The sequence below is a fragment of the Macaca fascicularis genome, chromosome 14 (assembly GCF_037993035.2).
Source record: "Macaca fascicularis isolate 582-1 chromosome 14, T2T-MFA8v1.1".
Lineage (NCBI taxonomy): Eukaryota > Metazoa > Chordata > Mammalia > Primates > Cercopithecidae > Macaca > Macaca fascicularis.
This window is the reverse complement of record NC_088388.1, coordinates 120,918,341-120,942,665: the sequence shown is the minus strand read 5'-3', so window position 1 is coordinate 120,942,665 and position 24,325 is coordinate 120,918,341. Positions and strand designations below refer to the sequence as shown.

Below are 24,325 nucleotides of genomic sequence, written 5' to 3'. Positions count from 1 at the left end.
CTCCCATTTATTAAATGCCACGTTTATGTGACATTTTATTAAGCATTTTAAGGGTTATTTAGGCATGAATATTGCTCTCTCAAAATGTTACAATCAAAGCCATCTTAGCATAAAAATTTATTCTGAAATGATTTGCTGAGCTCCTGCTGTGTAACAGGTGCTGTGCCATGTACTGGGGTTACAGAGAGACCCTGTCACAGCCTCTGTCTTTGTGATCTTAGAGTTGGGAGATAGAGTAGCATAGTACACAGATGATGCCAGTACTACAGCATCACTTCCTGTCCTCTGGCTAAAGAAATTTCACTGTCCAGCACAGTGCCCGACATAGAGTTAAGTAGTCAGTAATTATGAACTAGATAAAAATCAGCAAAATAAAAAGAATGAATGAATGCTAACATAGTGTAAGTATAGGGTGCTATGGAAAATGCATAGGAGAAGAAACTAAACTAGTTTGAGTGGACTAACTGCAGAAAGTGTCATTTACGCTAGGACAGGAGTCAAAGAGTATATTGATGCAAAGGAAAGACCGTGAATTAGACCTGGGTTCAAATCCTAGCAGTGCCACCCATGAACTGGGCAATTCTAACTATTTCAAACCTTATTTTCTGCATCTGTAAAACACTGATGATACCTTTTAAAGGCAGTTTTGGGGACTAAATGAGATATTAGTTACCTGTGTCTGACACAGAGAAGAACTTCAATGATAGGTGTTAGAGGTATCACAGAGAACGGACTTGCAACATGAAAGCCATGAATATCTAAGTAGTAAGGTTAAGGGCACAAATATTTTAAAGAATGAATAGCAATAATAAGCTTAAAATCATGATGGAAATAAAAGAGAGGTGCTATAACAGTTCTTAACCCCTAAGCCCAGACAAGGGTGGAGGGAGGCAGATGATTTGTAGGAGTTTGCCATCCTCTTCCAATCCGTTCTAGAAGGCTTTTTTGTATTTAGCTTTCAGCTGCAGAACCATGTGGCCCTGCCTGTCCCATTCACAGTATGGTAAATACTTTTTCAGATAATCAGATAATCTTAGGGTATTATGATTTAACTGCTCAGCATGGATGCTTGATACAAGCTATATGTGTGTGTGTGTGCATGCATGTGTGTGTATGTGTGTTTGTGTGTGGTATTTTCCCTGTAAGTTCTTGCCACAATTAGCTTTCATTGCTTTTACCCTAAATATTTTCAAGTATACCAGATTCCTTTCTTCTGTTCTCCTTCCACCCATGTGCATCAGGCTCTTTCCTGCTACATTCACATAGTTAGGTTATTTAACACACACATACACACCTGCTGTCTGCTGGCTTCAACTCTTTTTAGGTGAGATTTTAGGACATGCCTTGAGATGCATTGGATTGTCAGATACATTAAATATAATGTGGGGGAGGAGAAGGGAAAGATGCTAGCAGCTGACTTTTGGTTGGGGTTTTCAGTCCTAATATGAGACAGGACATGGCAAAAAAGTGTCAAACAAGAGAATGAGAGGGTCCAAAGAAACGAGGTGGTGGTGGCCAGACATGAAAGAAAGTACAAGACATAAAAACATTTAAGTTTGAAAGATATAAAATTTGGAGAAGGGAGAACTAGCAGTGTTTAAGATTCCAATGGGGGAGGGAAAGCCATTGATTGGGCCTTTGAAACCATGCCAGGAACCAAGAGCCAGGGGTAGTGGCAGAGGGGACGGCCAGGTAGGACAATTAAAACGGAAATCTGGCTCCTTACAACACAGCATGGAGCAGGGCTACAGAATTTGCTGCAGTGGGAGGTGGGGCCAGTCTGGCACAGTCTGTGGGTTTGAAAGGAGCTGGGCGGGTTGGAGAATGCCAGTCAGCCTTTGTAGTTCTGAGCTCAGAGAGGGGGTGACACGTACTGGGCTCCAGGTCAGAAGCCTGGCTTGGGTGGCTTTTGGAGAAATTTTCCCTCTGCTCCCAAACTCTTAAAAGGTGCTCATCACACCACTGACCTCCAATCACAGCACAAGCACATGTCCCAAAGGCCGTCCTCCAGCAGAGATTTCGGCAGTGGTACCTGTTGGCTGGCGCATGGGGTCCTTTCCTTTTTCTATTCCCTGGAAGCCGTCAACTGGACTGAATACAACATCTTTGCATCTTTTTCTTCACCCTCCCCACGTGCTTGCATCTCCCAGACTCCTAGGGTTAATCCCCAGGACAACCTTGCTTTGAAAGAAAAAATGTGGTGAGCCTACTTGAAGATTTGGATTCCAAGAGGCCCCTGTCTGTCCTGCCTCAGCCAGAGCCACACAGCCAGCTCAAGGAGATGGGCATTTACAGGGAAAGCAGCAGTAAGTTTTTGTTGTTGTTGCTGTTTGTTTTCAAGGCTTGGTTGTTCTCCAGAATTAGGTCCCTGAAAGCATGGGGTTTTCTTTTCCTTTTTTTTTCTCCTTTCCTTTCTTTTTTATTTTCTTTCTTTCTCAGCAAAAATTAATAATACCCTCTTCTCCCCCTGAGAGTGATTCATAAAAGCAATTTAAAAGTTGCTTCTTCATCGCTGCGCATAACCTGGGTTAAAGATATCTGAGGTTGATCTGTGTGTGCCTATTCTCAACACTGTAATATTTTAAAATGGATGTGCATTTGTTATAATAATTTGTGCTGATGGTTCTCCTCCAGAAGAAATACTATGTAACTGGCAGATAGATTGTCATTATGCTGAATTTGTCCCAGGACTTGCATAGATATCTTCTTTGGGGGTTTTTGTGCTTATTTGCTGCTCGTGAAAGAGAAGGATAGAAAGACTTTGGAAGGAGGGTGTGGTCCAGCAGATTCGGCTTCCTCCCAGCCCATCAGTGACTCCTTCTTCCTGCTCCTCCCTTTCCCCTCCACTTCTATCCCAGTTCCTCAGATCCAACCAGAGCCAGCTGTCAATGAAATATCTTCTGCCTTTTCTATTACAGCGTGGGTTAGACTCTGTCAGGTAGGAAACTACTCCCCATAATCAAACTCATTATGTTTGTGATCTCAGCGTATTTGCAAACTTAGACATAGACCAGACAATAACATTTACCCTCTCCATTTCTCCCTTCCTGGGATTTTTAGCCAAGGTAATAATAACAATAATAATACTGTATTTAAAAGGCCTCTAGCAATATTTCATCTTCTGAGAGTCTTACAGATGTTAACTAATAAATCTTCACAACACTCCATACAAGAGAGGTAAATATTATTAACCATGCTAGAAGATACATATGTATATGCTAAGGACAGCAAACTAGTTCACTTATTTATCATGGTTCACTTGATATAGTAACTGGTATTTTTAAAACACCCATCATAGATACAATAATTAGAGATGTGCTTTTGTTAACAAAGCCACTACCCACTTCTAGCGTACCCTTGGGTACTAAATAATTACCCACTTTGTGTGGTTATCTAGCTCACTAATTACCCACAGAAATTGGGGTCAGGTGTTAACTGCTTGAAATAAGTATCCTCCAAAGACATCGCTGAGTTGTATAGAGAAAATGATGTGTTCATAGCAAAACTTTCATAAGCTATATATTTGTATATCTTTGTAAGCAGAGTGAATACAGGCAAGGGCAAATTAGCTTATTATGTGAAAATCATGCTGAACTGTTGTTGCAAATATAGAGAGGTTTAAAAGAGTCTCAGGGAATCTCGTCCTCTATTTACCTTTCCCTTTGAAAATGGGTTCAATGACATGATTCCCATAGTCTGGCCTTCATATAGAAGTACTCTAAGACAATTGATGATTCTGGTTAGGAATGATTCATTTTGGTGTACAGGGAGGCACCCAGTGAGTCAAAGATTTTTTTTTTTTAAACAGCTCCACCCTTCATGATTATTCTAGCGTGTTTCTTTTTTCTCCATCAGTCTAGTGAAAACACCCCGTTAGCCAAATCTGAAAAAGATTCTAACCTAGTCACCAACTCCTGGCAACCACCTCTTTCTCCTTCCCAATAATGACAAAAAGAAAAAAAAGTATTTAAAAAATCCAACACTTCCTTTTTGCCTTTAACTGTTACGCGCTCCTCGCCTTTCCTCTCTACTTCTCTCCTCTCCCTTCTTCCTCTCTCTGTATCTTCTTCTTATTTGTGCATTTTCTTCTCCTTTTCCTTGGCATCTAGGCATGCTTCTGCAGGTCTCACAGTCGGAGACAAAGCACAATTATGTCTGAGTTGAGCACAAAGAAACTATCTTTTAAAAACATTGACTTGGAGGAAACCTGCATCCTCAGATACCTTTCTCCCTTTCCTTGCTATTTACAGAATCTGACATTATATTTAACACCACACTGCCTGTTGTCTGCATGATTCTAGCCAGAAAAATTGGGTTAGAATGGCAACATACCCACTGTGTATACAGATAGGTAGAGACCCTAATTTTCGGCAGATCCATGCTTTAAAGGATCATTGCATAGCAGAGCTTTAAAAATGAGTGCCAACAGAAATGATAGGAGATGCTCCCCCAATCAACTTAGGATGTCTTCCTTTTTTCTTGTGCCTCTTTTTTTTGTCATCTGAAATATTACTTGTCATTATTGGGGGACTTGAGGCTGATCGATGAAGTGTATATATGTCTGTCGGACATTTGAAGAGGAAAAACATGCTTCAGGAATAAGGAAAATGTCTGCAGTGAAAGCAAAGGGTTAGGATGAGCCTCAGTGACTGACGAGTTCATTTCAAAATCCAAGGGCACATAGATGGTAAATTAGTACATATTGCAAATACAGTCAACGAGCAAACCCCAGCCACTGGAAGGAAAGGGAATGTTAGCACCGTAGTCATCACATGCCTGAACAGAGTGTCTACGTATCTTAAATGTAGATCTGAATCATTGCTCTTTTATCCCGCTAAATGCTGATTGCAAAGAAATGTTTGGGCATTGTTGACTTTCTGTCCATAAAGAAAAGTCAGGAAGATTCACAGAATCCATCACCTGCACTCGTACATGCATGTGTGCTTTAAATTCCCCTAGGATGTGAAACAATTAGGCAGAGAAACTGCACTGTGGTCTCCCTTCCTCACTTCTTTCCCTCCCTGTTTTGCCTTTTCGAAAATGTGATACCTGATCTCTAGGTCTAGCAGGCTGAGAAATTTTTTGTATTTGTATAATACAGTGTCTGGCCTTCCCCCTGACCTGCTGATGTATTTTTGGCCTCATTAGTAGTCAGGGAGATGCCTTAGTGCATCCAGCACTGCAAGTCAGGGATGAAACACACTACAACAGAGAGAGGGAGCAAGCGCGAGAGGATATTAGAAGAGAGGCTTGTCTCCAAGATATGGAAGGAAGTGAGAAATGACAAGGCTGCAAGCTTTGTATGTAGGAGACCGGCAGGGCGGGGGAGCGGCGAGGAGAGCCAAGTGGATTCTCAGAAAAGGGGGGAAGCCATCGAAGAGCTAAAGGTGATTAGAGGGGGATATTGATTTCTTATTCTGCCAGAGATTTAAGCAGGCATGCGAGGAATCTGCACCATGGTTGGCAAAAGGAGACCCGTTGCCTCCTGTAACCAGACACTCGGGCTTTCCAGGAGCCCAGGGAGCAAGCCGAGAAGAAAGGGGGCAGTGTGGTCTAGGAAAATTCAACTTGTCGCTGATTTGTGCCTGATGCCTGCTGTCCGTCAGCAGCCTCCCTTACAATCTTTTTTTCTCTCTCTCTCTTTTTTTTCCCTTGCCTTCTCCTTCTTCACTGAAGCCTAGGGGAGCCAGTAAAGATTAAATGTGCTTCTCAAAGGCAGCCACTTCATGCTGCTATGTCGAAAGGGCCATTATTATTATTATATTTTAATAGTAAAAGAGAAAGGGAGAGAGGTTGAGCGAGCGAGAGAGAAGCTAGGTGTGATGATGACAGACTAGCTTTTCTGAGAGGAAAAGGAAAAGGGAAGGGAGAGAAAAAGGAGAGCCCCTGAGCTCAACGGAGGATTGTGCCTGAGAAGAATCTACAGAGGTGAGAAAAAAGTTGTCTTGAAGGTGGGGGTGGGGGGGGGGTGCTAAACAGACACTGTACAGAGGGAAAAGAGACGTAATTTAGCTGTCTTGCTAGCATGATTCTATTTTTAAAGGAGGGGAGGGGGAGAGTCTGGAGCTCTAACTGTTTTTAGTTGCATATGGAAATATCTAAAAAATATTTAGCATTTTTACTAAGTGCGTTGAGGCCTCTCCAGTGTCTTCCTGGCTGTGGCTGCTTTGTCATTCTCTTTGACTAGCCAGCCATCTACCTTGCTCAGGCCTGGAATAAAAGAAGAACAAGAAGAAGAAAGAAATGAAATGAAAAACAGAAAGAAAAAGGAGAAGAAACATTTGAAACAGGGTCATCTTCCCATCCGCCTCCTCTCCTTTTCCTTTCATTTTTGGAGGCGGCACAGGAAAGCCCCACTTCCAGTCTGATGAGGAAAGTGACAATCTATCAGGTACAGAACCAGGGGCTGTCTGCGAAGATGGAGGGGAATTATGCTTCGGATTCCTCTGAAATATTGGCCAAAGGCTTCAAAGAATCCGCAGCGGGAGGTGCGGGGGGAATGTCTCTCCCCAGCCCGCACCCAGCCCTTCCCACTTCGCGTCTACCAAATGACAGCCTGGTGCTCGCTCTTGGTGATTTGGCCTTGACTTCAGCCAAGCAGCTGATGCAGACGAAGGCTCCGTTTGCAGGACTGGCAAAGTGCACGCTAAAGAAAGAAGGAAGAAATTTTTCAGAAAGCAGCTCTGGGGAGGTTTCATACTCCCCTTTTTTTTTTTTTTTTTTTTTTTTTTTAATTTTTAAGTGAATATTTTCCAAATTTGATCAGTTCCAGCCCCTCCCTCCACTCCCACCCAACTGCCCTTTTTTCTCTCGTCAAAGCATAAGCTACAGAGTTACAGTCTCGAGATTTGGTGTATCGCTTCCTGCCCCCGCCTCCCCTCCCCGCCCCCGTTCTCCGTCCTCTATTGAAACACCTCGCCCAGCCTAGCGCACTGAGAGCTCTCATTTCCCCCCCTTGCTCGGGATGGTGCCACAGGAGGCTGTGCGGGCCCCGCTCTGCTTCGAATGGGTGAGTTCAGAACGCTCTTCGCATTTACACTTCTATAGCCTCTGAATCCTACTTCTTGGTCTTCTCCTTTGAAAACCCGATTTCTATGATTTTCGCATGCGGCATGCTTGCCCTGGGGGAAAGAGACGCCTCCTATTTTCTCTTCAGTCATTTGTGCTAGTCGTAAATTAAAGCTTTGAAGAGACACGAAATCCTTATTGTAGACTATGGTTTTAAAAACGTGGGCATTTCTGAGTCTATTCATATTATTTTCCCATTTTAGTCAACTATTTTGCCCAAATCTTGAAAGAGTTTTCTCTGATATACTCGTGATTGTATGTATGTGCGTAATTGTATATGCGCCCCCAGATACTGCGTATGTGTGTATGTATGTATTAGGCTTAAATGGAATCTCAATTTTGTGAAGGAAAGGAGCTTAGAGAAGAAATACCATACCACCTGTTTGTTGCATCTTAGTTATGAACCTCGAACAGAAATTGCCTGTCATTCTTGTTTTGCTTTGTTTTGTCTCAAGAAAGAAAACATTGTTGCGCTCCTCTCAGTCCCTGAGACCCTAACTTGTGATGTTTACCGTTTAAATCCACGGGTTAGGCTCTTGGGAGCTGCGAGTCGTGCTTTTGCATCCTGGAAATTTGGTGGAACTTTATTCTTTAAAGCAAAAACAAAAGAAAAGAAAGTTTGTCTGAAGTGATTGAGTATACCTCTGAGGTTTTCATTGTTAGATGGGATCAGGTGACCAGAGAGTGGCAGCTCCTGAATTTCTGTTAAAGTAGGTATATATTCTGCTTTAATAGCGTGTTGGCTGCTATGTACATGTATGTATGTTATTGATGCCTGAGGCTTGTGGAACTCATCTGCCTGGTCTGTTCCTTGAGAGCAACACGCAGTAGTATACGAGCGTAACAAGAACAGCTCAGTACCTGGTGCTTGACCTCAGAACATCTCAGCTGAAGTCCCAGCATGCCCCATGCCTCCAACTTTCAAACTCCACAGTTAATCTTAAAATTGTGCCCAATTAAAATGGGCATGTGAATATATTATATATTCAGTGCCCACACATGTGTATCATGGATGGCTAGACAGTGAACATACAGACGCAGATAAAGGCAAACTAATAGTTTGGACTAAAATATTAATAGGTTAAAATTCTATTCTTGCAATTCCACACAAAGGATAGAATTTATAGTATTAATAAAAATTAAGTTTGTATGAATTTGCAAGATTTCTTAAAAATAAAAGAAGGGATACCACCTCCTTGCTGGGTATCTTTACAAAATGTTATACTTCATGGATATAAAGGTGATAAAGATTGGAAATAAATCTTCTAAATATGTAAAATGAAAGCAACAACAACAGCAAACACAATTATCATATTCTTTCGGAGTAACAAATACTGTTTTTCACTTTAAAACTAAGAAAAATTTTATCAGTACTTAAATTCAGTCCAAAAATATTTTATAACACCCAAACAGTACATTTAAAATTATCCTTTCTTAAGGTTATGGCCAGCATTACCTAGTTTGTAGTTTTCTTGAGCTGTAACTTTTTATAACCGAATAATTTCAGTGATTTAGGTCTGTCTCATAGTTGGGGAAGAGAAACAGTAACTTACCTTTCCTTTGTTGTGAAAAATTCTAGTATAAAATTTCATTTCAACAATTTTCATATTATTGGGCCAACATTTCTCTTCTATGTTTGAAAAACACCTAAATCCGCCCAATCCAAATGCTTTCTTCTTCTTAAGATTTTATATAGGTTGTAGCCTTGTTTTATATGTGCAGTTGAAGGTTAGGGAAACTGTTCTTTGCCTGTTTTTTTTTTTGTTAAGTGTTTATTGCAATTTTAATCATTAATGCCAAATTGCAATCAAGAAACCATTTTGTATGAGAAAATTGAATTGAGAATATGAACTATGCAACAATTGCACCGTGTCTTTTGTTGAAACCTCTTGTGTAGTAATATTCGAATATTACTTTCCAGTCTTTGATAGTCTGAATGTGCTTCAAAAAAAAATAGTTATTTGATTGTTGAGTCATCGTTAGTTTATATTCGATGGTTTAATCACTTCCCCTATCTTAGCTGATGTGTATGCATAGGTATTTGGAAATTACAGGGAGGCATCTATTTAACTTAGGGATCTATATTACCACATTATTCATATCAAACATTTGTAAAACAGTTGGTGCTTTTTGAAGTTAAAATATATCTGCAGTTTACCCTATGAAAATGTATACATGGATCAATAAAAACATGCCAGATAAAATTCTTCTGTGATTTTCACTGATAACAGGGTAGTAATTTAATACAAGTGTTTTAGTTTGTATTTCAAGGCACTCTCAGGTTTTTACATGTTTTCAAGTGGATTGCTCATGTTCCGAGGTTGCTATCATACAATTGATCACCCAGGCATTTAAGAGTGCATAACGACACCCGATTTTATATTTCAGCAGGCAACTGCTTCAGTGCAAGGGCAGGTTTCTCAACACCCCTTCTTCCTCACCGAGCCCATCAGTGAAGTTCAGTGAAATGAATAACATAATTGGTGGTTGGTTCAATCACTACCAGTCTAGACTAGCCCAGACGCATCAATTAGAGGGGGCTGTCTTTTAAAGGGAGAGTGCAACCGAAACAAGCAGGGCATTATTGATACTGATCTTTAAAAGTGCAAATCCAGCTTGGCAGATAAAAAAAAAAAAAAAATTAGGCGGGGAACTGGGGTGGGGGTGCGTTGCGGGAAGAAAAGAGAAAGAAGTGAACTGGAGATTTCGGACACAGAAGGACAGGAAGCTTGAGAGAAAAGGAGAGGATAATGAGTGAAATGCAATGCAGCACCTCCTTGGAACACACAGTTACAATTCAGTTCACAGGGCACACTGGCTCACTGTATTTTTAACTAGATTCTCTCCCCACCTCCTTTTTAAAAATTCCTTTTTTGCCTCTGTTTCCAAAGAAATGCCAGCTCAAAACCAAGGCAGTTGGAAATTTAACAGCTCTAGGAAGCTCTAGTGAGAATAAAGCCAAATAATATGAACCAGCCAAAACTCTTTTTGCAACATTTTTCCCCAAAAGAAAAATACAGAAGATATTTCTTTTCAAGTCTCTAATTCTACCTTAAAAAAAAAAAAAGTGTACTAATGAACAGTATTCATTTTAAATCTAGCACCTGGGAACTAATATTATAGGCAAGACACCTTTAGGTAAAGGGCTCATAATTTTCCATTGAATACAGTAAAATTATAAAGAATGTAACAAAGGCTTTGGTAATTTGGTAGAGGGGCTTTTTGGTGAAAAAAAGACAGATGATTTAGAAAGTGAGGAACACATCAAGCCTCAGGGAAAGAAAATGTTTGATTGGTATTAATTAAAACACTGCTAATATATTCTAATAAAATCAAATTTAACATTCTAAACTAATCCTCTTGGTATGTCAAAGGAAAAGAAAAGTATTATCTTATTTGCATCTCTGCAATCCAAATGCATTTGCTCATTCAGCAGAATTAATTTTTATCACCAGCCTGTTTAATCTCCTCACAGATTTAGTCAAACTTATTCTTTCAAACTAGAAAGGATCAGGGTGGGGAATCCATGGAAGGTATTGGAAGACTAGTGACTGTATTTAGTACTGGCTTTATATTTTACGATGTTCTTTCTCTTCATTCGCTGTAATGGGGTGTGGAGGGAAACGGTGAGACTGCAGTGAGAATGATGAACGGCTCGTTTTTCCTCTTTCTCTCCTTCTACCTGCCAGATTATTTAATAATTTCAACTGCCAAATTATACGAATGCCATTTATTTACGTGACTGGTGTTGGTCTGTTGATTAATGTCTAATGTTTTTCTAATTTCAGCCTTTAATTTACTGAAAATTCCTAATGAAAAAGGCTTTTAAGCCAGAAACCAGTTGCCTTTTATCGGTTATTCCCAACTGTAGATCTTCTAAGAGAAAGTGGGGAAGTGAATGTAAAATTTTATTCATGACCAACTGAGTTCTTTGTTCCATTTTTAAGTCCAAATTTCTCCAGGAAAATTTCATATTTTTATGAAACAGCAAGTTTTATGTTCCTTATTGTTAAACTCTCACAACTGATAAAATCATCCCAAAATGACATCATAACCAAAATGCTTCTCCTCTCATTAGTCTACCATGACTGTGATATCTTATGTAAATATGTGACTAACAAAAAAAAATGAATGGGCCATAAATACTGAGGACCATATTTATGTGTTTCCAAAGTGAGGGGTTCTGCGTCCTATCAAGGAGATGTAAACTACTGACTACACTACTGATGATGCTGGCTTTTTGCTCCATTGCCTTTTCAAGTCTTCAACGTAAAAGAGCAATCGCAGTTCGGTTTCACATGCATTGTTCTATAATCCAGGCAATAAATGCTAATTAGTAATGCTCAAGGATCCGACCATTCAGAGTAATTATCATAATTTACTTCTTCCTTGTTAAAGACATTCCTTGCTGATTAGAAAAAAAAAAAAATTAAATCGTCATTTTACCATCGCACTGCAGTGGAAATACACTAGAGATGTTCAAGGTATAGTAACACGGTGGCGGTTGCATTCCAAGTCACCGACCTGTGCCTCTTAGCTTATTACAAATGGAATTGCCACTTAATTTCTAAGAAGAAATTCATGTAAATGCATAAAGTTTGGCGTGTAGACCAGGAATATATGATTTTATTTTACAAACCCCAGGACTCCACCTTCCCGGCCCACCCTCTTTCTAAAACCACTTACTGAGCAGAACAAAGGAAATTGCTAACTATAGAGGCATCATTAAGTGTGAACTGCAACAGCATGATAAAGTATGTGATACGACAACATATTTTATTGCACAAAAGTGCAGATAATTAAATAATTCAATAGTAACCCTGACTAATTAGCAGAGAGATCTTGAAGGAGGAATCAAGAAAATGGATCCAATCACCTTGAATAATACGCTTCGTTCTCCCAGATCACAAATTTATTTTGGTTATTTGATGATTGATTACCTCATATAGAAAGATGAGGACAAAAGCCTATTTCTCAAAGCAGAGCTTTGATCTGGTGTCCTCTTTAGGACAAATTAATCATATGTTTTAGAAGTGCTGAATTTAATGTAGGGCTTTCTGTCTTCAGTCAAAGATATAATCTGCCATTCTGTTGAACATTTCTCTATTATCAATTGATCTAAGAAATTATCAACCCTTAGCTTCTTATATCGCTGCCTCAGAATATAGATGTAGCCTCGTTCACATTTTCTAATGAGTCTTCTGTTTAAGTTTGTTTTTATTGCTTGAAGCAAATAAATATCATGGGCACAGAAGGAACAGAATAAATAACCGTGCTGAATATTATATATGGTGAAACCCTTCCCCCTTCCTTTATCAAGGTAATATTCCTCGTGTTCATTGTTCATTGGTCCTTTAAGAGAGAGCTTTAGCTTTTACTTGAGGGTTGTAAGCACATTAGAGGAATAATTCCCTTTGGATACTATACAGAAGGAGCCACCTGCAAAATGTTGATGCTGTTATTGAAGTCTCAAGTGGAATCAGCTTTCAAAAAATTAGATATTAGATACATCCGATATAATTTGCAATGTGTAATTATACTAATGTGCATATAGTTGTCTGTTGGTTTACATGTTGACTACTTGAGTTTTTTTTTCTTTTCTTGTGCATTTCTCATCATTGAAATGGTTCCTTAGTAGAATCTTTTTAAAATAAGCTTATTTTTAAAAAGTTCTTTAATTAATATAGGAATATGAAGACTCTACAATCTGTGTTCTTATGCAAGAATAAATATGTGTGACCTAGATGCTGGAAATTAATTATCTCTAAAAGGGTTATCATTGTGGACACTTGCTTAATTTGTAAAATATTTGCTACTCTTGATTGATTTAGTCTTTTTCCTGACTTTAGATAACTTGAAGTAATTGAGAATATTAGGATAGTAAATGTTATTCATTTGTTTTAAGAAGAAATTTATTTCCTTTGTTGAAATAACAAAATAGAATGCCAGGGAAATGACCTTAGGCAGAGATAATAATTTTAATTTAACCAAAGTAATCAAAACAGTAACAATAATCAGCAATTTTTTTTTATTGTTTTTCACTGTTTTGCATGGCACATGTTGAATACTGAAACTCTGCCTTAGGTTATTTATGCACTAACATCAACTTCCCTTTTGACGTCTTGACATGATGTCCAAGGTCTACTGACGGCCCCACTGGAGAGCCTCCTTCCGGGGAACTGAGCCCTGAAGAGCTACCTATTAAGGAGTAGTCCAGGCAGAGCAACAGCGAGTTGGCTGGTCAGCCTGGTAGTTGACTCAGTAGGTGAAGAGGCTCTTGTTGCAAATTTGGAGAATCATTACCATCAGGTCACAGAATGACTCTGACCGAGCAAGGCAATACAAGGGTCTTGATCTATGCTTATAAGTTTGGGAGACAAAAAGGATTCTAAGAGAGGCTTATATCGAGATGATACGAGATATGACTCATTGCAATTGAGTAGGCATAGAGCCCAAAGAAAGCTGATTTGTAGAACAGTTGACTCATAGTAGACACCTAGAATATGGTCATTCACATATTTTTACTATCCATTTCTCAAAATTTGTTTTAATAATGGAGTCCCTATTAGAAAAGAGTCCCTATTTGCAAATGGAGTCCCTATTTGCATAATGTATAGCTACCTAATACCAAAGAAATACAAGGTTTACTTTTCACCTGCTCATGTATTCAAGGATTTGCCATCATTAGATATCCAAATGAGCCACAAAAAAATTGTGTGAAATGTTATTCCTTAATATATAACATTTTAATGTATTAAAAAATGAGTTTTACAAATGTGTATCAAAAGCTTAGCACTCCATCATACCTGTCAATGTTCACAAAATAATACATTCTAAAATCTTAAGATGTTTATTTAATTACTCATCCAAGATCAGTTATTGCATGCTTAATTAGAAAAATATCTATTAACATTTAACACTTAGTTATTTTGCAGATTGAAAAACATATTATACCTGCCATCTAGAGAGCCAGCATCCTCAGTATATCCAAAGTGGTTAGGGGTTAGGGCAAAAAGCAGTCATGTGTCATAGTGTACCCCTTTTGGTGTGCCTGACTTAATAGACGTCTTCGCTGTGTAAGCATGATGAAGAGGCTGATGAGAAGGTCTTCAGTTAAATTAACGTCTACCTGAAAAGTATATTTTATTCATATCAACTTTTATAAAATAAAAAAGAGAAACATTAATAACAACTCTTCTCAAATACCCTTATATTTAAAATGCATGGGTTGGATTAGTTGGGCTCTAAATTCTTTTACAGCTTTTAGAATTTTTGAAGTCATTCTAAAGTATGGAGGCATAGGAACAACTCCAGGGCCAGTGAATCCAGAGCTCATTTGTTCCAACAGTTGTCCTTCAAAGTTATATTTGATTCCACCTCCACGTTCTGTATTTACTAACATATTTTGCATTGATGCTAAAACAGTAGGGACTGGAGTTCATTTTCAGGAAGGGGCAGTAACAGAAAAGAAGAACAGCTGAAGAATGAAAAAAGCTACACAGTGGGAGAAGCAAATTCCTGATCTAAGTTCTAAGCCCATTTCTCTCAATTAACATTAACATAGAAGAAACCCCGACAAGCACCTGCCTTTCTATTTTAAGACTATATTCTTTAGGCCTGCCTTCATTTAATTTCTTGCGGTATGGTTTGTTTTTTTCCATTGGATTAACTCCTTTGAGTTTCACATTTTTCCTTCCACTTGATTCATTTGAATCATCTTAATATTCCTCTCGGAAGCCTACAATAGTTACATTAACACATCATACTTCCCAAATTAAATCTTAACGTGTTCAAAGCCACCTGGAAATTGCCCTACCCCATTTTCTAAAACCACTTAGAATGTGTAATCTCTTCTTGAATTAAGTGAGCCTGCTTTCTCTGGCTTCCAAGTCATTGAATACGCTCCAGGATATGCTTTTCCTTTCTGCATAATCTCTCCCCCAACCTCTTCCACACTTTGAAAACCTTCTTCTTCCTTATTTCCCTCCTTCCCTCCATCCTTCTCTTTTTTTCTTCTCCTTTCCCCCTTCCGCTTGCTTGCTTGCTTGCTTTCCTTTTCTTTCTTTCTTTTCTTTCTTTCTTTCTTTCTTTCTTTCTTTCTTTCTTTCTTTCTTTCTTTCTTTCTTTCTTTCTTTCTTTCTTTTTTCTTTCTTTCATTCTTTCGTTCTTCTTTTCCCTCCCTCCCTTCCTTCCCTCTTTTTTTTTAATTTTGTTTCTTTCCATACCATGTTCTGTGCCAGGCACTGGGAATACAAAGACAAATACAAGGAATTGACAACATCTAACAATCCTAGTGACTTCATTCAGCCCTGCATTCCTACGCAGTTATGTACTCCCAGCTATCTCACTTTGTTTTCACTCCTTGGATTTATTTGAATGTGTCCTCAATGTCTTGTGTTCTTTTGTTCTTTCCCTATGTGTCCTATTTCAGCAAGTCCCCTGTTGGATAAACCTGAAGCTTTTCTTACACAGCATTTTCTCCCAGAGCCATTAGAGTGGTGTATCACACACACTCAGGCAATGCCATTGCTGACTGATTCTTTAGCAAGGGGAACAATGTAAAACAATGGCATTTTCCTAGTGAAAATGGTTCCCAAAGTATCACTACATTTATTTTTTATTATTATTAAAGAGTCAATGTGATAACTTTCTGTGACATGTTCTGTTATTTTTTTAGTTGTGTTGATGTTCCTTTCAGCTGGTCCTATAGTCCCCCTCCTCAGGAATGTCTCCCCAGTGCAAGGACAAAGACTGAAGAGACTGCTATATTGATGGACTCTCAAACCAACTATGAAGTTGAAACAAAGAAAGTGATCACCTGAAGACACCTCCTCTGCTAAGCAACACCCCCAAATTGTGCAGCTTCAGCCACTAGAACTCTCAGAACAAGAGACAATCTTTTCAAGAAACAGAAAAACTCAATAATGACATCTAGATTTTCATGAGACAAGAACTTTCCCTTCCTCGTGTGTATTCCTCTGTTTGTACTTAAATTCATGTGACATCCATTTTTTTCCTAGTACGAATATGCTTATTAATGCACTTGTTCCAAAATCCCAAATTGCACAAATGTGTTGATATTTTAAGAAACAAAATTAATCCTACAAGGAGAATGATTTTTAGCCACACACTGGGTTGGATCTTAAGAGTGACCTACAGAATAAAAAGTACTTTTAAAATAAAGTAGTCAGAGGCTATTCAAAGGGTAAAATAATCATAGTACCACATTGGTCCACTTGACACTAACCAATCGATCATTATTATTTTTTTTTTTATCGAGAAAGCTAGATTCTGTCAGATAAAAAACACTGCTTCTAAAGAGTTTAAATCTAGTTAGAAAAAGTTATAGAAACATTTGCAAAGATAAGTAACAGATAGGGTCAGTAGAGGGTCAGATCAAAACCAAAACCAAGCAAAAGATGAGTTCGGGGGAGTTTGCCATCAAGTTGGCAAAACTGGCTTATTTAGGGAAGAAAGTTTTAAAAGAGGAAAATATGAGATGAATCTTGAGTGATGTCAAAGATTTAGATAAATGAAAAGGAAGGAGGAAATGGAGTTCTTTAGGTGGATGTCATTGGAGGAGGAAAGGAATATATACATCTTGTTGACTTAAACCCAGACATTCAGCAGCTCTCTATACATATCTGGAAAAGACTTTGCACTGTCACCTCCTGTCTCTCACCCCAGGTATTCCTTAGAATTATTATCATATTTCCCTTCCATTAAAGTAAGTAAGGGAGATTGGTGTCAATATGGAGAACTATGATTTTTTCCATTAACCTAATGATAATTGGTATTTATTGAATTCTGTTAAGCATTTTACATATTAACTCACTTAAGCCTTACAACAGCCTAGCAAAATAGGTATTACTATTCCCATTTTACAGGCAAGAAAACTTGCCAAAGTGCCATATACAGGGCTCACATTCAGGATTGCAATCGCAAAGCTCATGATCTAAAGTGCTAAGTTGCAATATTGTAATCAATGTCACAATTATTACCCCTTTTTATATTCCTTGATATTTTTCCATGGCAAACAAATAGCTATTCCATTTAATAATCACCTAAAACTTTTCAATCTTCTGGTTAAAATTACACGAGAGTGATAGAATGTATTTTCATGATAGAAATTGGAAAAAAAATGGGGAATGAAGTTTATCGGCATTTCAGACTTTTTTTTTTTGCAAGACTTTGATGAGATTGTTCACTTTTGTCTCCATAAAATCCCAAATCTTTGAGAATAAAAAAGGGGGAGGTTTAAGTCACTTGTTGCAATGCCCTTTTTAATAGAGGCAATAAATCTAAAGGCCATAAATTTAGAGTGACTTACAGAAGATCGAACTTTGGGGTGTGACAGAGTAAGGGATGGAAACCAGGCCCTCCAGTTCACTATCAGTAGCTCTTGCACTAGTCTGCCCTTCCTAAATTAAGTATGCACTTCAATTTGATGAGTGGAAACAGTCTATCTATAGGTAGTAACCAGGGAGCTTTGTTCCTAGTGGATTGCTTCTGTTCTGCACTTCTTTGGTTTCCCATCTTAATGTAAAAAATAGCTAGCAATGAAGTCCAGAAGTTGTCAGTGGTTCATCCCCAAAAGAATGCATAATGTCCAAAGTTTTATGTGTATAATGTCTTCGATGGTGTTTTTAAGTTATTTCAAATTCTTAGTTCACCTACATAAATCATATCTAATGAGCATCTTCTTAACCAACTTTATGCACAGTATATGTTTGTAAGTGCTTCTGCACAAATGTTTATACATGACTGTTTCCATAGTACTTACGTTTTTAAAAATATTCAGTCATTTCCTATTATAATCCTCACGTATCCATGTAACTGACTCAAAAATACTTCAGCCATAAAAAGCTAAAATTGAGCAAATCTCATTCTTCTTATCCATCCCCTTTGCATGTGACTGGCATTTAGTAATGATTAATAATGTGGTTAGCTGAATAACAGAGGTTCAAGACACAATTCTGTCTCAAAGGAGTCAGCTAAGCTGGGTCTACTTGTGGACAAACATCTAAATGTGTGGACATATCTGATATTTGACTATGGTAAATTTCCACTTAGCTCGCTAGCATTGTCAGACATAGATCTCCTCATGGCTCTGGCCGTCCTGTTTTCACCATGATAATTGTTGGCCACATCTCATACAGTTCTTATTAAATGAGTTCATAAATAAACGGGGCTTTTTTTTGTAAAGAGCAGCCAAGCACAAAGTGTGACTTTGTTGACATTTTACATGACTTTGTCATATGTTCCTATCCCCCAATAAAAGCAATGTTGCATCAACTGTGAATTTGTGTTGATTTCTTGAAAAAGTATGCTCTTATAATTTATTTGTTTTCACTAGTGTATATCAAAGGTAGTTTCAGGATCCACAAGGAACAAGTCAGCTAATGTGATAGGAAAATTTAAATGTAGAAACAACTTCTAAAGGATCCCATGTTACCTTTAAATAAAAGGTACTGTCATCTCCCAAGTCAAAAATCAAGGTCTGGTCCTTTGTCTCTCCCATTTCCACCAGCCATGGTCAATCACTCAGGTAATCTTTTGATTTTTTTTCTCTTTCTGTTATTCAAATATGTCTACTTCTCTCCATCTATGCTACTGCATTAAAGTACAACTCTCATTTCTCAGCTGGACTACGTACCATGTCTCCAGTTTTCCTCTTCACACTGCCAAGGGGCAGCCAGGGAAATCTCTCTAAACCACAAATACGATTGTATTATTCCATGACTTCAAACTCTTCACTGGCTTCCCATTGCCCTTGAGATAGCGTGACACCTAAAACCCTTCATGCCCTGATCCTGGCTCCAATGGTCCTCTCTGGACTCATCAGCTCTTCAGCCCCTCTGTGCTTCCAGGCTCGTGCCATCCACCTGCCTTTTCTTAATGTTCCCTCTATCTTCTGGGCTTTCTCACACACTTCAGCTTCTACCTAGTACTTTCTCCACTACACCTTCCAAACTCCATCGCTCGTCCTTTACATCCCATCCTAGAAGTCATTTTCTCTGGAAAGTTTTCACCCCAACCTCTACCACCGCTAAGACTAGCTTCCCCACCTAGGTGCTTTTATGTCATTCTGAGCTTACCTCTTATTAGCACTTATCATCCAGTGTCGTGCTCATATTTGAACATGAGATTCTAGAACTGTGCCATTCAACAAGGTAGCCACTCACTATATGTGGCTATTTCAATTTAAATTAATTAATGTTAAGTAAAATTAAAAATTTAGCTCCTCAGATGCATTGCTCACATCTCAAGTTCTCAACAGCCACATGCAACTGGTGGCCACTCTGTTGAACACCACAGATATAGAACACGTCTATCACTGAGAAAGTTCTATTGGACAGTGCCACTCTAGAAGATAAATGCTACGTTTTACTTGTCATTTTATCCTCCTGACTTGCAGCCCTTTCTTAACTGGGGTTTGCTATGTGAACCACAGAGAACAAAGATGATTTGAATGATATTTTTTCAATTCTCCCAAGAATGATATATTAAAAATACAATTTTATATGCAAAGGAAGGAAAATAATTCATTACGTGTAAAGATGCTCAGAGCATTAGGGTTCAATTCTAGCATAAAACTCTGGTCAGGAAAGTCTACAATAGCCTACCACAATGCTTGGCATCAAAAGTACTTCATAAATGTCTGCTGAATGAATATCACATCTGGACACATAGAGACAGTTAGTTTTATTAATTTTCACTTAGATGTGTAGAGTCATGTAGTAGACATGTCTTTAGATTCCAAAGGGCCCCTTCTCTAGAGAATGTGATAGATAATTTTTTTTTCAATTTCGTCCTAAGGATAGGTGAATTGTATTGCAGCAAAAGATTACCTATTATTTCACTTTCATTTGATGTTTACACAGACCAAAAAAAAGAAGAGAATTGAGCTCTTATTAAGTGAATGAGATGAACATAAAAATGATTAAAGGAGGTAGCTGATTAGATACATCCTGTATCTTTTAGGAATTGGCCAAAGTTTACTAAAACTATTAAGTATTTACTGAGCACCAACTATGTGCTGGGCACTTTGTTCAGTTTTGAGGATACAGGAAGGAACAAGATGGAGACAATTCTCACACTCATAATAGATAACACTAATATGATTATTTCAGTTCCTTACTGCACTGTATCCAAAGCATGAGTTTTAAACCTTGGCTGTACATTGTAACCACCCGGGGAGTTTTGAAAATACTGATACCTAGGTCAGATTCTGATTTAATTGGTGTGAATGTGGCCTGGGAATTGGAATTTTCTGAAGCTCCTTTGGAGATCAGAATGTGCAGCCAAAGTTGAGGACTATTGACTTATGGGAACATAATCTTAGACTCAGCTCAGAAAATCGAGAGTTTTTGGTATCAATAGCTGACAGCATATTAGAACGAAAACCATTTGTTTAACACATTTTTGTTTATTCCTCAGAATATAAACTCATACTTAACAGTTACTGAGTTGTCCAGGTCAAACAGCCAGGCCATGATTGAGATAAGACCTGACCCCCAAGTTTCTGATTTTAACACAACGCTCTTTCTGCTACACTAAACTATCTCAGGGAAGTGGAAAATATAATTATCTTCAAGTCAAGACTAATATCCACTGTGGTCATAATTTTTAACAGCAAAATTGAATTTGGACCAATTTGAATCCCATATACTCAAATAATTCTGCTAATTTGCTAATCAAATGTGAAAATGCAACTCCTTAAAAATATACATATATATATGTGTGTGTGTGTGTCCATAAAGAGGGTGCAGGAGATGCTCATTTCCCCAGGAATTCTGAGCACATTTTTACAAATTCAAAAATCAATATACATATATTAAACTCCACTAGAAGGATATTTTGCCTTTAAACTTAAATTACTCAATAGCAGAAATGGTAGTGGGAAGACAAAATTAAAAATTGCATTGTGCTCCCACATTATCTGTCCCCACCCAACTTATTATATTACCTTCCATTCCATTTCATGTTTCACTGTACAGGTAAAATTGACAGTCTGTCCCCATGAGAAAAGTTGACATTAAAAAATAACCACTATAAAAAAATAGTTACTTCTCATAGTTACCACCATGCACCACTTTTAGATTCTACTCATAGATCAAGAGAATCCCGGAACTCTGTCATCAAATCTGCTCTTCTTCGTCCGTATAAAACCACATAGTGAAAATGTGCCGTTCCATATTTTAAAGGCATCGAAATAAAACTAACGTCCACATACTTCCTTCAAAATGCATTTCAGTGTTTGAGATTCTACACAGTTGGGAAATTCTTATTTCTATTCCAAATCCCTCACGCTGTAGTTTAATCCCATTTTCTCTTGTTCCCTGTGGAGAGAAAGAACAGCCGGCCTCCATTCTTTTAAACTCAATCCCTTCATGTCCTTAAAGACAACTACCTCCCAGCCTTCTCTTCTCTGGAACAAATAAGAACAGTTCCCATCAGGAAAATGTCTCTCTTGGATTGTGCATATTCACTGCCATATCACAGATATTCATGCTCATCACATAATGCTCATAACGAAAACAAGCCAAGGCCCAGAGCAAAAACAAGCAAATGTATCATTGTTTTCATGAATGAAGTTACAGAACCAATAATAGACACTGAATAAATAGTTGAAAGTGATGATCTTCCAATAATTGTGTGCCAAAATTATCATAATTTCTTTTACAAGTATTGGCAATGTGTTGCTTTTAGAGAGGTGAATTAAAAATTAAATGGTTAGGTTTCAATTTCCTTTATTCAAGTTCTCCCCATGCCCTGCAATGGAATATTCCATTCAGCATTCCACAGCAGGAACCACCATTGCTTTGACAAAAATAGATACAGTATTGGAACATTCAGTCAATGGAGTAATCCAATTGTCTGAACATTCTTTTCTGCTTTGTCATTTACATTTTAATAAATCCCAGAATATGTCAAGCTGTATCCAGTCGTACCAAGTGTAGCTAACCACATGCAGTTACCAGATGCAATGAGGGAATCATAACATGCAACTCCTACAATGAATCAACATTTGGTTTGTGTATATTTTTAGACTCCTACATTTTAAATAGGGATACTTTTAAAAATGAAAAATAGATATTTTGAAAAATCCGTTAGTATATTCAGCTTTTACAAAGGAAGCTGTGGGCAAAGGGTGTTCTATTTAATTGATCTAGGAATTCTGGCATCTGCTAACCTCAAGGACAACACTATATATAGATAACAACAATGTGGAATGTCAAATTATTATCTTATCTATTTCTCTGCCAGTTTACTCTCTCTTAGGAGAATCAGACAAAAAATATATATATACACACACACACACACACATATCATATACATTATATATATAAATATATACATACATATATATATATATTTTAGACAGAGTCTCACTCTGTCACCCAGGCTGGAGTGCAGTGGCATGATCTCGGCTGACTGCAACCTCCACCTCCTAGGTTCAAGCGATTCTTCTGCCTCAGTCTCCCAAGTAGCTGGGACTACAGGCGTGAGCCACTGCACCCGACCTCAAATTTTGTATTTTTAGTAGAGACGGGTTTTCACCATATTGACCAGGCTGGTCTCAAACTCCTGACCTCATGATCCACCCACCTCAGCCTTCCAAAGTGCCAGGATTACAGGCATGAGCCACCGTGCCTGGCCGATAATCATATTTTAAAGACATTTGACATTTGACATTCCATGATGTGAAGACTTCAGGCAAACCAGTCCTAAAAGATGTGTGTGTGTGTGTGTGTGTGTGTGTGTGTGTGTGTGTGTGTGTGTGTGTGTTTATTAACCTATATACATAACTTAGTCCATGCATATATCAGCCACCAAGTTTTTTCAACACTTTGAGAAGTTTGTTATCCTGGCTTAAAAGACCCTGGTGAATTTTTACAATGGGGTTAGAGCTGTAATGATGATGAAATGAGCCTCAGCGTGTTGGGTTGGGGATCCCTAAGTGGCAGGTACATGCTTAGAAAGGAGGATTGTCCAAAGATGAAATTATTAAGACTAGTCTCTCCTAGTAAAAATCACATGGGACATTACACTTGGCTCTGGTTATACCCTTTGTATGTAATTCTCTAAGTCACCTAAGTTAGCCCATTAGATAAGTCCCATCTTAAGTTTTTCCTCTCAACCTTCTGATTATTAACCTTTAGGATAACGACTGCCGAAAGTCCCAGGTTATTTCCTGACATCAGGTAAATCTGATTAGGGTTAAATTGTGATATATTCAAGGACTAAAAGGAACCACAAAAGAAATATTTGTTTCTTTTTTTGCTGGTGCTTAGAGCAGTTTAAATGCTTGCCACAGGGATTGTGAGCAGTGCACCATGATTATTACAGTACTTAGCATTAGGTATTGTGTTGAGGAGGCTATATCATAACTTACCAATAGTGGGAGGGAGAAAATCAAAAGTGCAGTAGCATTGTAATACTCAAGTGACACTGGCAGAATTTCTTCATTCCCAGAGTTTTTTCTTACTCTGCTCACAGTGTGATAACTGGCAGATTTAGTGGAAAAGTAGGAATGAGCTAATAGTAGAATAAATCACAATATCTAGAAAAGGACCTCTGCAACTTATCTTGAAGGCCTCTAGAAAAGGACCTTTGCAAGTTCCCCATGCACTTAGAGTAACATCAACACTTGCTCTCATAAACTACTATCGTGATTGTAGACTATGGTTTATTCAACGAACTTGAATTAATAAACTAAGCCATCAACATTAGGGAGAATTTGGGGAGGAATGTTAAACAATGAAGGTCAAGAGATACATGTTCAAAGTTTCATTTTCATGAATCAAAGGTGCTATGTTCTAGATCTAACTCTATTGATAATTATTTCCTTCACAATTTCTGTAGTAGAGTCAGCTCTTCAGTAGGAAGAGAAACAAGGTAGTTGACTTGTTCTTACTTTACAAAGATTTTGAATGTAAATATGGTATAGTGTTTTGAGAAGGTCTTTAGATTACACACCACTGGATTTTAAATACCCAGGTTAATAGAGAGGAGCAGGGTGCAGATGTTATAAAAAATGAATATGGTCTTCAGAATGTGCCTTAGATGTTCACTTCAGTCAAATTCCCTTTTTAATTCTAGGTTCACAGACTTTCACTGATGAAGAAGCCACAAAGGCCATCTAGTCCAATTCTCATCTTTTGCTTGAATTTTCTATTAGCTTATAATGGACCACATTCCTGATCAGCAGTTCCTTTTTTGGACAACCCAGATCATTTGAATTCTTTCTTCC

At 38.1% G+C, this 24,325-nt stretch overlaps 1 long non-coding RNA gene across 20 annotated transcripts in view; it reads left to right on the top strand.

The window, feature by feature from the left end:
* LOC102123831 (uncharacterized) overlaps nucleotides 1–24,325 on the top strand; it is a 337,031-nt gene that overhangs the window by 259,461 nt on the left and 53,245 nt on the right. For 2 of the 20 annotated variants that reach the window (XR_012423822.1, XR_012423811.1), the window contains exon 1: nucleotides 5,673–5,928. The exons of 12 other annotated variants lie outside the window; for them this stretch is intronic. This is a non-coding gene — a long non-coding RNA (uncharacterized lncRNA). Of the gene's footprint in view, nucleotides 1–2,021; nucleotides 2,307–5,672; nucleotides 5,929–6,361; nucleotides 6,392–6,934; nucleotides 7,010–15,745; nucleotides 18,371–24,325 lie in introns of those variants that run through there. 6 more of the 20 variants (XR_012423812.1, XR_012423820.1, XR_012423821.1 and 3 more) reach the window with 5 other exon arrangements.